The sequence below is a fragment of the Sapajus apella genome, unplaced genomic scaffold (assembly GCF_009761245.1).
Source record: "Sapajus apella isolate SASKATOON/1434 unplaced genomic scaffold, GSC_monkey_1.0 scaffold72, whole genome shotgun sequence".
Classification (NCBI taxonomy): domain Eukaryota; kingdom Metazoa; phylum Chordata; class Mammalia; order Primates; family Cebidae; genus Sapajus; species Sapajus apella.
Genome location: NW_022437012.1, coordinates 5,495,386 through 5,502,816, shown reverse-complemented (window position 1 = coordinate 5,502,816; position 7,431 = coordinate 5,495,386).

Sequence of the window (7,431 nt, the reverse complement as noted above, 5' to 3'; positions counted from 1 at the left end):
AGAAAGAAGAAAAGAGAGAGGCTTAAGTAAAATAACATACTGTGAATAAGATTTCAGCCAAAATGAAGTGAAAACAAAATTTTAAGAGTTTCACATGGGAGGAAGTTTATAGGTTAATAAAGAGGAAAGATGAAGGTTGAAGGAAATTCAGCCAAAAGAAGCCATAAGTGAGACTGCCATAATAGATGTCTCAGAGATTGGCCAAACCAACCCCAAAAATGAATAAGAGATAAAATGAAGGCCAAATCTATAGTTGACTCTATCTCTTGATCTCCTCTTATCCTATCTCCACAGAGGGATATCTGGAAACAAAAAGTTGTTTTCTTTCATTTTCACTCCTTATCACAGAAATCATTTCAACCACCCCAGATTTTTTTTTTTTTTTTTTTTTTTTTTTTTTTTTTTTTTTAGCAATTGAAACGTATCACTTTCAAGTATAAATAGTGAATATATTTAACTATATTTTTAACTTATTTCCAATAGATTCTTAGGCCACCAGCTTTATTGAAGAGATTATAATTTTGCTTTAAACAAATAAGTGGTTGTGATATGCTGGGTAAGTTTATTTTAATAAGGTTAAATATTTCATTATGACCTAATTTAAACTCTTATTTTGTGTAGTGCTTTTGTGGAGATAAGCCAAAGACAAACTAGCTCTTTCCCTTATCAGTAATACAAAGGTAAATTATTATCATATAGCGATGCAAATTCTGGACCAGGATGGCTAAGGAGAATCATGAGTTTGCAGAAACCTTTCGGGGGTACTTGGAGAAGGGTGTTCAGTATCATAAAAGTTTGGTTCCTCTTCAAAGCGACTCTACAATATTTCCAGGCTATGTCAACCCATTTTAACATATTTTCTTATTGTCTATTAACTTAGGGCAGATAAAGATTTTGATTATCTTAATAGTTAAAAACATTCTTTATAATATTTATATCTGTAATCCAAATGCTATGTTAGAGTGAATAACTCTAAAACGGAAGTTGGCTGGGCACAGTGGCTCACATATGTAATCTCAGCACTTTGGGAGGCTGAGGCAGGTGGATAATGAGGTCAGGAGTTCAAGACCAGCCTGACCAATATGGTGAAACCCCATCTATACTAAAAAAAATAATACAAAAATTAGCTGGGCATGATGGTGCGTGCCTGTAGTCCCAACTACTGGGAGGCTGAGAAAGGCCAATTACTTGAACCCTAGAGGTGGAGGTTACAGTGAGCCGAGATTGTGTCACTGACTGCAGCCTGGGTGACAGAGCAAGACTCTGTCTCAAAAAAAAAAAGGAAGTCAATCCTCAACTAAAAAGAGTAATTAGATGACTGTCTAGTATGATTTGCGGAATATTATAATGTCCACATGATTAAAATGTCTCCTCTGATCTTCTGGAACAATACTTAAAATTCCTACCATTGAAATTGTTTCTGTATATTAAGTCACTGTCTCTAGAAGACCTCAATAGAAATGAAAAACATCACAATAAATATAAAACATCATTATAAAGGATAGTCACTTACATTACCATGAAATCATGTATATAATTAGGAAATAGGGTGGAGGAAAACGATAATAACTTCATGAGAGCAAAAAGAAACAGTTCCTTGAAAAGCAGAACGGTAAGACAAATCTTGGATTCTCTAGTGCTAATTTACTGGTGATGGGGAATATCAATGTGTCTAGTAGCTCAGGCAAACAAGGAATGCCATCATACTATAGAATGTTTGGCTGTTCTTTTGTTATTCTAAGTTCCTTCATTTCAATGTTGAAGCTTCCTCTCTAACAAATTTAGAACATCAATGAACTTTTTCATTTTCTTCTGTTCTCTTTTTGATGCTTAAGACTGCTTTGTAAATATTTTACCCATATAAGAGCCAATTTTTCCCAGGCCTTGTAATGAGTCCTTTTTATCCATTATCTCGTTAACAGGCTTTTGGTGTTGAAGAATGTATCTTATACGTTATGATACTCAATATATATTTGTTAAATAAAATGAAGCAGTAATATTCATAATCACTATGAATGGTCGAGTATAACATTTTAGTTATTTGAAAATATAAACTTCAGTAATACTGAAAGAGGTAAGATACAATATACAAAAGGACTTAGCAAAGTGCCTGGAGCATAGATTTTTATTTCTGTATGGGTGCTCCAGTAAGCCATTTATTATGAAGTAGTGAAAAAATAATTATCTTCAAGGTATTTTTGATCTCTCCTACCAAAGCCTACTATTTTGATTATCATGAAATTTGCTGCTTCAATTGAACATCTGTGATGTGTAACACAGTAGTAGGTAAATATAAAAGTCAATAATAAATTTATATTGATTAGGCATATTCATACATAATAGATTTTTGTATTTGCTTTCTTAACAAGTTAATTTCTGCAGGGTTATAATACATTTTAATCCTTCATATAAGTATTAATTTAATATGCTGAGTATTCCTAGTGTCATATGCCCAGTTTTTACTGCTAATGCACGTTTATTAAACTTGACTTTTTAGATTTTATATCTAAGGTTTTGTTGATACAGATAAGTTGAGATTACTAAAACAAGGGATTAATATCATTGTTGGGTCAAGTATGGCAGGAAGAAACCCAAAATGATAAGAGGTCACAAGCAAGGAAATTGAAGCAGGAAGACTTTTGGCACTGAGAGGTTCTGGGGGTTCCTACAGTAATCACTGATATACAGTGTCTCTTCTTTAAAGGCAAGCATACAGAGGGCTCCTGGAATTTATCAGTAAACAAGTCTTTAAATTTGGGTTGTACAAGTATCTAGTAACAATTTACTGATCATTTATTTTGCCATAATTTATAACCTAACATTCTAAATAAAAACTTGTAAGTACTGTAAAGGAATGTCCACGGAGGTTAAAGCCACAAAATATATCAAACCATTTCACGTAAAGCAAAAGTTATGACTATATGGTTAATTTTTGAGGCTTGCTGAATCTTTAAATATATCCTATTAACTAACCTTTCAAAATAAGGATAAAAAATGTAGAACTATAGGGGTATTCTTGGGATCTTTTCCGAGTCTTAATTTCTAGGGTTCTAGAATTTTATAAATAGACTATGTTTAAAGATCAGCAGAGCACAGACAAATATTTTGCCAAGAGCAAAGAATTGAACTGTGGGCTGAAGAAAAGAGAATTCAAAACAAATGTTATCTGATGACCTCAAACCAAGCACTTGGTGGATATAAACTTAAATTAGTACTAACAATCTAAATTTCATGATCTTTCCATAGCTTCCAGAATAGAATATAAACTCTGTAATGTTTCAATTTAATATTGCTTGAAATCCTTAAGATTATTTCAATAAATAGCAATCAGGTACAGAATCCAAAAAGTTCATTATTATTATTATTATTTTTAGTTCTGGCGTCTTTCTTGCTGATGCTCTTAACTCAGGGAGTCGCTAGAGGGTGCCTCACTGTTCTCACTGCCACTGGTAGTGAGATTATGAGCAAGTGTGTGTCCTCCCTATTACCCAGAAGTTGCTAAAACATTTCTACAAATAAGTTTGAGGTATCTGGTCACATTTTATCATTAATCCTTAATACTTACTCCTGCTTACACACACACACACACGCACACACACACACACACACATACATACACAACCAAGATTTTATCAATGGAAACAATTTCTTTATCTTAAGTCTCTAATCCTTAGTTTATATGAATTTGAAACCATTTCAAAATACTTGGCAAGAAACTAAAGCCATTCTATTGACTATCTTCTCCATGAAACAAATTTCCTACAAATGTCTTCATCCTTTTCTCTAAAGTGAAAGCCTTCACCAAAATCTCTTTTTAAATTTCCACTATTTTATTTGAACATTAGTATTGGTACAGCTGGTAGGCCATAATGTCGTAATAACTAACAACTTCTTGTTACTGACAACTAGTTGTTGGTGTCAATTTATTAGATAAAACTATTTTAGTTGCAAGCACTACTTTCATTGCAAGCAACATGCAAACGATTTAAGCAGACTTCAGGGGAAAATAAAGGCTGGGTAATAACAATGTGCAGAGATTCAAGCAAAGTTACCAGGATACGGTCTGTCTCTTTATGGATTGCATTTTCTATCTTCTATCTTGACTTTCTTCTCTAACAGTATTTCTCAACATTTTGAGACTCATCTCAAGGCTTCTACCAACGAGCTTAGCAACCCTGATGAGGATAGAAATGATCTTTCCTAATAGTTCTGGCAAAGGCCTGAAGCTGAGTGCTATTGGCCTTTTTGAGTTACGACGCCATAGGTGGTTCATAGGTCAATTGTTCAAAGAAATAATGTGCCCTGAATGAGTAGGCTTGATTCTTCTTAAATCAGTAGTTGAAATTAGCTATCCACAAACCACATGAACCGAGTGAATAGGAGGAGAAAACTGAGGTGCAGGCCGGGACTCGTGGCTTACACTTGTAATCCCAGCATTTTGGGAGACAGAGGTGGGTGGATCACCTGAGGTCAGGAGTTCAAGATCAGCCTGACCAACATGGTAAAACCTCATATCTACTAAAAATACAGAAATTAGCAGGGCACAGTGGCACAGGCCTATAATCTCAGCTACTTGGGAGGATGAGGCATGAGAATCACTTGAACCCAGAAGGCAGAGGTTGTAGTAAACCAGTATTGTACCATTGCCCTCCATCCTAGGCAATGAACAAAACTATGTCTGAAAAAACAATAAAACAAGAACAAAAAAACTGAGGTGTACATAACAAAATAAATGGTAATGGACAATAGGCAACTATGTTCACCAGTGCTGATCAAACTGCTAGTTTAGTATCTTCATCTTTTCTTTACCAGTCAAGAAATTGTCTTGTTTACAGATGAGGAAGGAAAGGGAAAAAATAAAAAAAGAAAGAAAAACTGAAAGTTCAAATTCCTACTTACAAGATTTTCTCAATTCATATCCCTGGAGCCAAGATTGTTCCCTGTCCTTTGCACTGCCTTTGAAAAGACACACACATAATTTCAATAAACATGTTTTCACCTTTCCCAGCATTTGGCCTTTGCAGCTTTATATCATCAGTGTAAATATTATAGGAATTGGACTGGCCATTTGCACAGGGAAGAAAACCTGGTATTGTGTGCTGGTGGAGAATCAATTTTAGAGACAAACAGAACATAACCTCAGCATGTTGCCTTAATGCCTCAGCAAATATCACGCTTTCTGGAGAAAGTCATAAACGGACATCTCTTCCACATTAGAAGCCCTCTTCCAGGTTAAGAGGAGCAAGAAAATTTCCCATGGTATCTTCATTACCCATAGTAGAAAACTGCTAGGAAAGATATCTTTTTAAAAAAATTTTAACTTTTAAGGGAATGAGCACAGAGCTTTCATGCTTTTCATGGGTACGCCATCCTTCAGAAACCTCCAATTGTTCAGTTATCCAGAAGCTCTGAGAAACAATTTTTTTGTAAGCTTATAGAATATAACATCTCGATAAGATTTGAAGATTTATTTATATTCTTCCTCGACATTTTTTTTTTTTTTTTTACTGTTAAGTGTAAGATACAGCGGAAGCAAGTATAGCCTTGTGAGGACAATCCAAACACTAGTCACAGATCTGCTAAGGTCTACACATGTATCTAGTGCAAGTTAACTCTAACAATTTGTGTTTCAGCCTCTTCATATTAACAGATAGTAACAACTCATATTTTTATAATATATTCTTATAAGAATGAAATATTGCTATGACCACTCATTGAAAAATTATAAAAGGTTTTATGAATGCAAGGTAGCACTTTATTACTCTTGCTATTATTTTATTATCTACAATTTTACCATATAATTCTACATATGGGAACATAAGCCTGTTTTCTAGAATCTTAACAGTCATAATTTCCATTTCACAGCCTCTGAAAGGATGCTGGTAACCCCTAAATCTATCTCTTCATTCCCAAACTCTCTCATGATAGTTAAATGCATATATCCAGCTACTGACTCAACAGGCCTTCTGAGATAGCTGATGGGAGACTTTCATACTTAACATGTTCAAAGCAAAATTTGGTGCTGTTCCTCTAATCTTTTTTCTACTCCCATCATCTGCCTTGTAATAAAATAAACTGAAAATCACGAGTTGTTCAGGTAAAAAATCTGTCATTCGTCTGTAATTATTTCTCTTCACCTTATAGTTTTTATTCATCAGCAAGGTCCCAAAAGTATATCTATACCATAATCACTTGTCACCAGCTTCACTTTAAAACACTCTAAGAAAGCCTTCCTTCTTCCACATTTACCCTCCTGATGGGCTACATCTGAGAAAAGGAGGTTCAGGTGGTTCATTTTGCATTGTCATGTTTGGCAGCAAGTGACTCTATTTCCAAATCAGCTACTTTGACAGTTGGGCCAGGAATTAAGACATTTCTTAAAGGTTCTCCTTACTAAAAGTGCTCTTTTTTTGTTAATGACACATTACGCTAAAACAATTAGGACTTACTTAGGGAGTTTTAGTGTGAAAGAGAGTCAGGAATATTGACCGCAGAATCCTAGCAACTCCATTGGAAAAACAATGAAATAAGAATCTATTGAGCAGGAGAATGATGTGTGTATATGTGTGTGTATGTGGTGTGCATGTATTATATCAGCATGTATGGCTATTAAAAGAGAGATAGAAACATAGTTTGAACATTGCATCCTTGGGAACGAGGACTGCTAGGATAGTCTTGTAAACTCAGAGTCTCTAATTTAAGAACCTTAGTTATATAACTTTTGAAAGAGTTTGCTATTTGTCTACCCTGTTTCTTAAACCATCTTTAACTGAGGCAACCAAAACAAGTCCATGTTCTTTGTAGCTTGAAAAAACATCATCAAAAATAGCTATTTCAGGTGGTTTTCAAGTAACAGATCCTCAGAGAAGCTCGGAGGTTATGGAAATAACAATCGTGCCAATGTGGAGGGGATAGCAAGTGGTAGCCCACGATTTGTCTGTGAAGCTGGTGATCTCCTACATAAAACATGTCCCTGCCAAAGCAGAGCTTTGACTACAGCTTTGGAATTCCTTCGATGTGTTAAGTAATATAGACAGAGTAGAAATATAAGTTTGCTTTTCATACCTCTAAATTACTGCATAAGGAAAAACACAAAAAAGCAAGAAAAGTACTTGTATTATATAAAATTATTTTATATTTTCTTTTTGTAACTGATGCTCTAAGTTAGCTTTAAACCAGCACTTAAGACATGCATGGCACAATTCAAACAGCCCAAAACACTGAAGTCCAAAAGTGATAAGATTTTCTGGTCAAGATCATGGTCAAGGACTCTAATAGTGAAGGTCAGGCACCCAGAAATTTGAATGAGATTACTCGGGAAGAATTGAAAGTGTCTGCGAAGTTGGAGAATCCCATCAGCTCTTAATATATCACTACAAGTAGAACAAATCAGAATGTCCCGTGACCCTGCGAACAATGTCAATAAATCAG